Source organism: Quercus lobata, chromosome 4 (genome assembly GCF_001633185.2).
Source record: "Quercus lobata isolate SW786 chromosome 4, ValleyOak3.0 Primary Assembly, whole genome shotgun sequence".
NCBI classification, from domain to species: Eukaryota; Viridiplantae; Streptophyta; class Magnoliopsida; order Fagales; family Fagaceae; genus Quercus; species Quercus lobata.
The window spans coordinates 68,624,212-68,635,429 of NC_044907.1; the positions used below are offsets into that span (position 1 = coordinate 68,624,212).

General features: G+C 33.5%; 1 pseudogene across 1 annotated transcript; it reads right to left on the reverse strand.

The window, feature by feature from the left end:
* Positions 1–592: 592 nt before the first annotated feature.
* On the reverse strand, positions 593–7,277 carry LOC115983368 (annotated as a pseudogene). The gene is made up of 5 exons (XR_004090035.1): positions 6,916–7,277; positions 3,601–3,818; positions 2,864–3,108; positions 1,975–2,362; positions 593–1,224 (listed from the first exon to the last, which is right to left on the reverse strand). The product of XR_004090035.1 is annotated as a cytochrome P450 CYP72A219-like (transcript).
* Between the last annotated feature and the right edge of the window lie 3,941 nt (positions 7,278–11,218).

The window sequence follows — 11,218 nt, forward strand, 5'->3', positions numbered from 1 at the left end:
ACCAATATCAATCCGAACAATTATAGAAGGAGCAGCGCACTGGAAGCAGAAGGTCTAGGTATGGACAACCAGCCATGTTCGGAGAACTGGAAATTTTGCTGCCCACTTAATGGCTCGAAATGCCAAACTTGTTTCTGACTGTGTAGTATGGGTGGAGGACACTCCACCCATTATTCAATGTCAAGTGAGAAGAGATGTAATCTTATTTACTCAGAATTCAGTTTAATGAAAGTTATTCCGTGTTGTTTATTCAAAAAAAAAAAAAAAAAAAAAAAGTTACTTGTATAGCAAATGCACTGTGTCTTTGTCTACCCATATATAATGAGACTATTGTATTTTATTACATGCAGTTTGATACGTAGTGTTTCAGGCTTTTATACAATAAAGACAGTCATGTAAATATTACAACTTACATAAAATACCATATCATTACAATACACACACACTCAACTTGTCTATCGTCGTATTTTAATGCAAGATCACACGCACGCGCACTCGCAAGTGCACTCACACACATATTATAACTTTAACTATAATAGTGTTTTTAATACGTTCAAAAGACCAAGAACCATTTCAAAACATAGGACACAGGTTAAGGATTAAATGTGTAATATAAGTTTAACAAGAATAACTTTATCTTGTACAACTTTAGTACCATCATTCAAAAGCCAATTACTAAATGAAATTAGTGGCCTTGGAAGGAAGATCAACACTTCAACAAAAGCATCAATATACATATGAAATGTTACTTTTGTTATGAATTCAAATCTTCTTTTGACAACTGATATTTTCTATTCTAGAGTTTATGTAGAATAATATGAGCACCATATTGTGGTTGAAGGGTTATAACTGTGAGCGGAGCATGAGCATAGGATGAGGACAGCTCAAAGGAGAAGCGTTGTAAAATCATTGATAGAACCATTTTCGCTTCTATCATAGAAAAATGTTGTCCAATGCATATCCGAGGACCCCACATCCGAATGGGAAAAATGAAACTTGACCCCTTGTAGCTTTTGAAACTCCTTCAACAAACCTATCTGGATTGAAGTCCTTTGCATCATCACCCCAAAGTTCACGGTCCTGATGAACAAGGATTGCCGGTAAGGAGACTTGAACTCCAGCTGGTAAAATTAAATTTCCGAGTTTCATTTCCTCGTGAACAATTCGAGTTAGGACAATTACTGGTGGATATAGTCTTAAAACCTCATACAAAATCATGGTCACCTGTGACATGGAATATATATATTGTAAGAATTAGAAAGTGATGTGCATACCAAACTCATTTAATAAAGTATTTGATAGAAGTAATGCCCATGCAAAAAAACTGACTTCAATGAAGTTTTTTTTAATTTTTAAAATTCATCCAGGTCAATGTTTGAATATTTGAATTACTCATTTGGGTACTATTACAATAATTTTACTTACGTTCCTTTACCTTCACAAAACACGGAAAACGCACAAGAAACATTGCAAAACACGGAAAATGCACAAGAAACATATAGGGTCAAACTTGATTGAAAACCTCAAAATCTTTGGGGGCATAATTGTAATCCAATTTTCTAATCTGTTATCACATCACCACAAAATTGTGGCAATTTACTTAATCAGATAAATAGGTTCATATACAATAAACAGGAATCCTGTAAGAAAGAAAAGGAACAACAAAAAAGTAGATTTGATGTCAATCTTCATATATATGATTTCAGATTGGGACCTGCATGGTGTAATCAGTCTAACTTCATATATATCTTTGTATTCTATATATATATTTCAATCAATAGCTTTTGTTGTTATCCATGATGCTGGATTATTTTGAAGAATTTCTAGGTCCCTTTTATTTTTTCCTGGTGTCCTAAAGCTGGATAATAGACTACTTGTTCTAGATGTCCACGTTTATAATTTTGAATTTAAAAGAAATGTATGATCTATTATTTCTACGAAGCAATTCAATGTAAACTAATCAAAAGAACTTACAACTTTGAGGTGATTTAGCCCATCAAATTCTGGTTTGTTTTTACCAAAGACATGTAGGACTTCTTCTCTTGCACGCGCTTGCCAACTTGGATATCTACTCAGAATTACCATTGTCCAAACAAGCAAAACTGAGGTTGTCTCTTGCCCCGCAAAATAAAATATCTAACATTCCTCAATTACATCTTGGAGATTCATTCCAACGTTCTTGTCGTTCCCATGTTCTTCAATTTCTTTAAAGTTGGACTCTAGAAGTATGCCTAGTAAGTCATCAGTTCTAGCTCCACCTGCTTTTATTGCCTTCTCTCTTTTGTTGATGATGCCTTTAAGTGAATCTTGTATTTCTTTGTCAATTTCTTTCATCCTCTTGTTTATTTTTGTTGGCAGAAACCTACACGCAAACCATTCATGCAAACATGAGATAAGAATAAAGTGAATTACCTCCCTCACTAAAAGGGGGAAAAAGTGAATTACATCAAATTGAACAATCTATTCTTAGGCTGAGAAGAGTATGAATATATAACGATTTAACTTATTTATTTCATGTACAAGAACCTTATATATAAACACACACACACAAATATATATATATATATATATATATAGATATTTATTTATTTATTTATGCTCAATAACACTCTTAATTATTTATTTGTGGTCTTCATCGGCTGTTCTTTGGGAAGAATAAAAGGGACAAGGAAATCAAAACAGAGCTAGTAAGTGAAAACTTGAAACCCATTGGTTCAAATTAATGCTCAATAACACTCTTAATTTTAGTATATATTTATGTAAATTAGTATATTTAAATTTGATTCTTTTGATAAATGAACCTAAGTCTATAAGAAAAACTTGATTATTAATTATTAGCAGATATTGAAATGTTTTGGTTTACCTCCAACCTGGAATGTAAACAGACCGTATAGTTTTCATTGCAAGCTCAGCTTGTTCTTTTTGGAGTTCAAAAATCCTTCTTCCTTCATCATAGCTACTCCCAAAGGCTGTTCGAGAAATCACATCACTTGTCAAAGTTTGGAGATAAGGCCATACATCTAACTCAATTGATCCCTCTTCAGACACCAAACTTTCCCATTTGCTCATCATGTCATTGCAACACTGATAAAATGCTGCTGACATATTCTACAGAAAACAACATGAAAAAATTACAAGGATTGTACTTAGTAGGCACATGTACCTACAAAAATTACATGAATAAACATTTCAAGTATATTCTAGCAAAACCTATAGCCAAATGTCAGTGCCAAATGTTGTTTGTACTTAGTAGGCACATGTGCACACGTGCACAAACTTAATCTTGGGTTTTTTTATTTTTTTTTTATTTTTATTTATTTTGAGAATCCACAATCTTGGGTGTTAGATGTAACTAACTGAAGCATATAAATGCTATATTTGCACATATTTCTACTTTAAGTTTTGTTCTGATGGAATCCACATCCTGCAAAAGATGGTCTTAGAATTGAGAAAAAGTTTAAAATTTTTTTGAGAAAAGATAAATATTCACGACCTAGAATATTTTCATTAACATTTTAATCATTAGTTTCACTTCAAACACCATTGTTGAATATAAAGTGATAGAAACGAACAGGAAACAGGTGACAAGAATAAAGTAACCTTCAACTTCTCAAGATGGAATGCTGGATTAATAATCTTTCTGTGTGTTGCCCATTTCTCACCATCATAATTTGGAAGTCCGGTGGCTAGCAACTTGGTTAGTGGATTTGCATTTGGCTTTTGAAAGTCATATATCTTGGAGAAGATTTCTTTTAATTGTCCAGGGTTCAAAATGTTCACCCTGGGTGTGGGGCCTATCCATATAAAAGAATTCTTACCTGCATATTTGCTTTTGTTAGTATGGAACAGGTTTAGTACATCTAAAGTTCAAACTATGGTTGCTGACATAAGGAGACAGATAAGGCAGGAAGATATCAATTAACACACACACACACACACCCCACTGAATTACATGAGTTCTTTGGGATTTCATAATGTGAGTTATAATTACATTAGGTATTGGAGATTTCAAAATATTTGAGATTTGAGTATACTGTTTGTCCTTCCAAGTTTAGCAGTGATTTTTAGTCAGTGAAGTTTAAAATGATCTTTTATTTAGTCCTGTAACACATCATCACTTCATTACATATATTAAGGACAAAAAGCGATTAATTTAAGTTTAGGAACTAAAATCAATCACTTGAAATTTTTTAGAGACTAAAATCAATTGCTTTAAATTTGTTAAGAGACTAAAAACGATTACTTCAAATAAATAAAGTGCTTGTAGCCAAAAATGTAGGAAGTACCATTGTATTTTGCCATCGCTACATAAATTATAATAACAAGAAAAGTGATTAATTGCATACCAAGTAGTAAAATTAATAAAAAGATTGTCAGAAAAGCCATGACTTCAACAGTAGGAAGGAATGGTTCTATCTTCGAAAGTCAAGTTGCACTTGATATTTTCTGATTACCAAACCAAAAAAAAAAAAAAATCACAAAATTCTAGTGACTTAAGCATGTTACCTCATTAAACTTGAAAATTATGAAAGGAGAGCTAAAGCAAGTTTAATTTCAACCAGACAGAGGCGGAACAAAATAGTCTCTCTCTGTTGTTGGGATAGCATCATGAAAAGATATTTTATGGCAGTAGAACAAGAGACTATCATGACGTTCAATAAAATTGTATGTGCTTTGAATTTTGACATGTCTCAATCAAATATTGTTTCAATTCTTCCGGTATTTCTTTAGGAGAAACACCAAGACACTTGTTTCTACTATCAAAACTAATATTCAAACTAGTCAAGAGCCTTGTTGCTTAGCAATATAGCCTACTCTTCTTTATTAAGAGAACCAAGGTTCAAATATCTCGTTTTCCCCGTAACTATTGAATTATCAAAAGAAAGCTAATATTCAAAGCAATGCACAAAAGGATTTAAGCTAGATTTTCTAACTGGATAGTGGAGTGGGAAATTATGGAGCTAACATGGAAATTAGATATGTGAGTAAAGTCTCACATTGAAAAATAATGACAAAATTGAGTTTTTAATATAATGTAGTTAGGTATAGACTCATAGGTCATATATATTATATAAATCCCTCAATTCAAGTCTTTTTAAGATATTATCTCCCCCAACCAGATATCTTGTGCCTCATTTGGGAATTAGGCGTGGTCATCTCCTTATAGGTATCTAAGTCACTGGTTAGCTAGGGGTTAGGGGTTTAATTCTCATGAAAACCTTTACAAAAAATGTCTATGCATCCTTTCTTCTTTTTTTTTTTACCACCTAAAAAAAAAGAGGATAAAAGAGCGGTTGAAATGTGTCAAAAAAAAATATATATATTTTTGATAGATATTTAAAATTACTTTAATTTAAATAAATAATGAAACTTCGCTAAGAGTAAAAACTCAAAAGTTTAAGTTAGTAAAACAAAAATTGCAGTCCACTCCCAAGCCCCCAAAAAAAGCAGGGGAAAAAGTAGCTGTTGAAACAAGATTATTTTTCAGGTAGTAAAAGTTACTCTAAAATTAAGTTTTCATGTGCCAAAACTATTGATAAATGATTATTAAAATCTATTTGATTTAAATAAATAATGGGAAAAAAAAATAGTGAACACATCTATTTACAGTATTGAGTAATTGGGTTGTGCTTGGGTTGAATTTGGTAAAGCCCATTAAGGAATAAAGCTTAAGAGTATTACTATATGCATAAAAAAATAGCCCATTAGAACCAAAATATTTTGTGCTACAAATTTAAGGGGGCAGATTATAATCAATGATGTGGCATGATAATATAAAGAAAAAAAAAAGTTTTAGAATAACTCCTCTCACAAGCATTCACCTAACAATACAGAAGCAATAAGTGCAAAAAATTTGATACTCCTTCTATCTCAATTTATTTGTTCTTTATTCTATTTTGCAATGTCCCAAAATATTATCTTACTTTTAAAATTAAAAATCATTAATTTACTAATATTCCTATTATGTTCATACTTTATTTTCAAAATCATTTTTGATAAATTTATTTAAGAATAATTTTGAAAGTTTATACATTTTTATACAATAGACAATAAATAATACTTTCTTAACAATAAATAATACTTCCTTAAAAAGTTGAATTTTTGAAACACGCCAAACACATTAGAAGAGGGAGTACATATTTTCCATACTTGTAACAATTTCCAAAACTTAAAGTTGGTTGAAGTTATCCGGTGGATTGCAATTTATGACCGACCTCATCTAATGGTGGGTTCATTGATGCCCACCAAATATGGACACTAGCCTACGACTCAACGGGAGGATTAGAGAATATAGTCTGAAAAAAGAAACCATTATTGAATTTGGGATCATTTAAAATAATGACAACATTTTCCATTAAATTCAAATACATAAGCGGATTGCATTTATTTGTCATTCCCCAAAAAAAATCTACTTAAACCATTATTGATTTTGGGATCTTTTAAAATAATGACAAAATTTTCCATTAATTTCAAATACATAAGCGGATTGCATTTATTTCTCATTCCCCAAAAAAAATCTACTTGTACTTGTTGTAATGCCAATCTAGACAAGTATTTAAATTTAATTAAAAAAACATAATATATTGCAAATTAAAAACAATATCCAAGTTTTTCCTTTCAGAAAAATAAGAATCCATTGATGAATTCAGGTGTGCTACAGTATCTAAGTTTATCAATATACGAGCATCTCCAACAATCTCTTGAAATTTTTTTTTAATTAATTTATTTATTAATTTATTTTTTGTTTCCTCTCCAAAAATAGCTTTAGAGAGCCGACTGGAGATGCTCTAAAGAGATGTAAGCTGCAAGAACTAAAATTGATGTCTAAGTTTGAAAATCAAAGCACAAAATCCATTTTTTATTTTTTATTTTTGTAAGTTCAAATCAGAAACAAGAGAGTTATTGTAGACATACCATAATTTGAGACAACTTGATGGACGAAGGGGAAGACACGCGGTGCAATGTCAAAGGTGAAGTTGATGGGTTTAGACTTGGCTTGACTTATCATCTTAGAGCTCTCCTTCAAGTCTCCAAACAAAAGCCTGTAGGAGTTGCCTTTAAGACCTTGCTCCCTTAAGCACCTCTCTAGCTTTTTTGGCCTTAGCCACACCCAATTCACCACTCTCCATGCTCATGTTATTACTACCACAATTGAAACTATGGAAACTGCAATTCTAAGCAATGATATTTCCATGTTTTGAGATAAGAGTGAGCGAGTGAGTGATAGAGTATAAAATGAATTAGATGGGCTCCTTTTAGTAGTTCTTGTTTTGGTGGTAAAGATGATCCGTGTTTAACTTGTTCTGTAGAGTGAGGTCCAGACACACCCGCGGGTCACCAGAATGTCATTTACACAGACACTATAGGGGAAAAAATAAATAAATAAATAAATTACTAATTTGGTCCTACAAGGCTACAACTATTGCTAAAAAAGGAAAAAGAAAAATATTGCTAAAATACGTACAATTGGTTCATGTTAAAGCATTAGGAGTCGATGCAATGCAACAAATCGCAATTTCAACACAAATATGGGGCTAAAGGCACCGAAAACTATCTTAATTCTTACATCAAGCTCAACATAATGTCTAAAAAAATTATTGATGAATAGTTCCATAATACACTTCTATATTGAGATACTTTTCATCAACTCAAGTTCTATGCAATTCAGTGATATATTGCAAACGCATGCTTGCACAAAAAATAAATTTGGGCCAATTCCCCTTGTTTAGACATGCTTGCACAAAAAAATTGATGACATGCTTTGCAAAGAAAATTGTAAAATGTTTGCATACCAAAGCTAATGGGTCATTGCCCCTTTTGAAGACATGCTTGATGCAAAACATACATTCCTAGCCTAAGATTCCCCCAAAGAAATGTCCTAATTATGAGTCTCAAGATATTTTTTGGTGATTGTGACTGGACCTTTGAAACGCTGCCTACTTACCTCTCTTGCAGAGGATCAAGTCCAAACATCATTTGGGGAAAAAAAAAAAAAAGCCTTTTAAAAATGAATTTTTCATGAAAATACTTTTGAAATTAAAGTTCATATTATCCCCATTTTTTAAAAAAGAAAAAGAAAAAATCCATTCAATATAGAATGGTGGTTTTGAATATTGTTCTTTTTAAAATGAACAAAAGATGATCCTTTGAACTTCCCTTTTGACCTGTCATAATGCTCAAGAGTTAACTCAATTTATTGATTAAGAAAGATTTGAAATCATTAAAAACAGGTAATTAAATTTGCTTCTTTCTTTTGAACCTTTTCTAGTTAAGTCTTCAAAGACAATCAAAGAAGTGAAATATGGAAATGCATGGAAATCACATATGTTGGGGACAAGCAAGAGGAGAATGACCAAAGTTTGAAAATTTATTACAATCATTCGAGAATTTGAGGAATTTTATTTCTCTTTAGAGTTGTGTTTATTGGAAGAAAACAAATAGAGTATTCTAAGATTAATAATATTTTCAACTCACTTGAGAATTTAAGAAATTTTGTCTTTAATGATGTCAGCCAATGAGGCTTGATAATCCTGACCAATTTTCCTTCTTAATCCAAGAGAAAATATTATCAGAACTAAAGGTGTGCTTACAATCAGCAAAACCTCAAGAAGGTCTTTATTCAAAGGTTGTAATGTAGGGTGGGTTTAGCTTATGAAAAGAAGGATATAAAAGGCTCAAAATCCTTATGATATTTTCCCAAGAATGCAAAACTTCAAATTCAAGCATTGGACAAGTTTTCCCATGTCTTCCCTCACCGACTCTTATGCTAAAATCATAGTCATGTTCCTCACTTTCTCATTGGTTCATTAATTTTATAGATATTTATTATAATAATTATTATTCACATGCATTTATCATAACAATTAATAGGTATTTATTACAAAATTTATTCATATATAATTTATGGCTTTTGTTAACTAATGCCCTAAGGGCACAGGTTAAAGAGCAATTAATGATCTATTAGTTTATAATGATCTATTAGTATATAATTTATGGCTTTTGTTAATTGGCAGTACTTAACTTAGGTATAATCCCTCCGAACTTCAACCACACATTTATAATGCTTATTCCTAAAATCCAAAGTCTGAGACAAGTCACGGACTTTAGGCCTATTAGTTTGTGCAACGTGTTGTATAAGCTTATTGCTAAAGTGCTCACTAATTGCCTAAAGAAATTTCTACCTGAGCTGATTTCAAAAACTCAGAGTGCCTTCATGGCAGGAAGACTTATCACTGACAACATTCTAATTGCTCATAAGACTCTTCACTACCTAAACACCAAGAGGACGGGTAAGATGGGACTAATGGCGGTGAAACTTGATATGAGCAAAGCTTATGTCTGCATGGAGTGTGTGTTCCTTGAAAAAGTCATGGAGAAAATGGGGTTCAGCCGAAGATGGATATCGCTTATTTCTATGTGCATCAGATCTGTTTCATATTCGATCTTACTAAATGGGCAACCTCATGGCTTCATTTTGCCAGAATGAGGCCTTCACCATGGCGATCCGTTGTCTCCGTATTTGTTTCTATTGGTGACAAAAGGGCTGCATGGTCTCTTGAAGAAAGCTAAAGCTGAGGGTAGCATTAGAGGGGTCTCTCTTTGTCAAGCAGGCCCTCGGATTATGCACCTTCTTTTCGCTAACAATAACCTTATTTTCCGTAGAGCCTTTATTTCAGAATGCCAAAAGATTCAATCAATCCTTCAGCTCTATCAGCAAGCATCGGGTCAGAATATTAACAGGGGTAAGACAAATTTATTTTTTCGCTCTAATACTCCAACCTAAACCTAGGAGGAAATTAAGAATTTTTTGTGGGTGGCTACAATCCAAAGATATGAACATTATTTGGGTTTGCCCTCCCGGTGGGCCGCATAAAAAGGAAATATTTTAGCATCATAAAAGAACGAATTTGGAAGAGACTTAAGGGTTGGAAGGAAAAGCTCTTATCCCAGACCGTAAGGGAGATCTTGGTGAAGGTAGTTGTTCAAGCGATCCCCACCTACACCATGTCATGATTTAAACCCCCTAAAGGGATGATCAAGGAAATTGAAGTACTCATAAGAAAATTTTGGCGGGGATACAAAGGAGAGCAGAAGCGCATTCACTGGATTAGTTAAGAAACATTGTGTCTTTCGAAGAGTGAGGGGGCCATGGGATTCAGGGAGTTAAATAAGTTCAATGATGCCCTTTTGGCCAAACAGATTTGGCGATTCATGAACCATGAAGATTCTCTATTTCACAAGGTTTTCAAGGCCAAGTTTTTTCCAAACTACTCAATCCTTGAGGCAACAAGCCATCACAAAGGATCATACTCATGGAAAAGTATTCTCCAATCTAAACATGTCATTGAATCGGGTTCCATTTGGAGAGTAGGTTATGGTAAGTCTATCAAAATCCAAGGAGACAAATGGCTACCAAAACAAAACTGCAGAAGTGTCATTTCCCCGATTTCCTCTTTTGGCACAGAGTTTACAATGAGAAACCTGATTGATGATGTCTCCCGTACCTGGAAGGCTGATCTGATTATGCAAGAGTTCCTACCACATGAAGCTAGTATTATTGTTGGTTTGCCATTAAGTATCAATCAAATCCTGGACAAACAAACTTGGTTTCCTTCAAACCAAGGAATCTACTCTACTCGAAGTGCATGCCAGATGCTTGCTAAGTCTAAAAGGATTTTTGTTCTGAATTGCTCTAATATAGGTCGAAGTAAAAGAACGTGGAATGGAATTTGGTGCTTGCAAGTCCCCCCCAAGGTTAAGCACATGTTATGGAAAGCAACCCACGAAGCTATCCCAACCCTGCTTAACCTGTGGAAACGCAAAGTGGTCTCATCAGTCACGTATCATAGGTGTCTCTTAGCTTGTGAGGACACTATCCATTCTTTGTGGAGTTGCCCTGCTTTGAGGGTCATTTGCGAAGCTAATGCAGCTGGCCAGAAGCTTCTAAAGCACAGATTCATGAGTTTTGCTGACCTTATGGAGATGTTAGTGGAGATGAGGAATTGCTTCAATATCAACCTGGTGGCTGTGATCTTATGACTGATTTGGGATAAGAGGAATTCTGATCGTGTGTGGGGCTGCTCCTCCGATCTTAGAACCATTCTAGTAAAGGCTTCGACCTTCTTACATGATTTTTCCTCAGCATAACTCACTCGACAAGTGCAGCCCTCAAATTCTGGTAGTAATACTAGGTGGATTTCCCCTAACCCTTTGATGT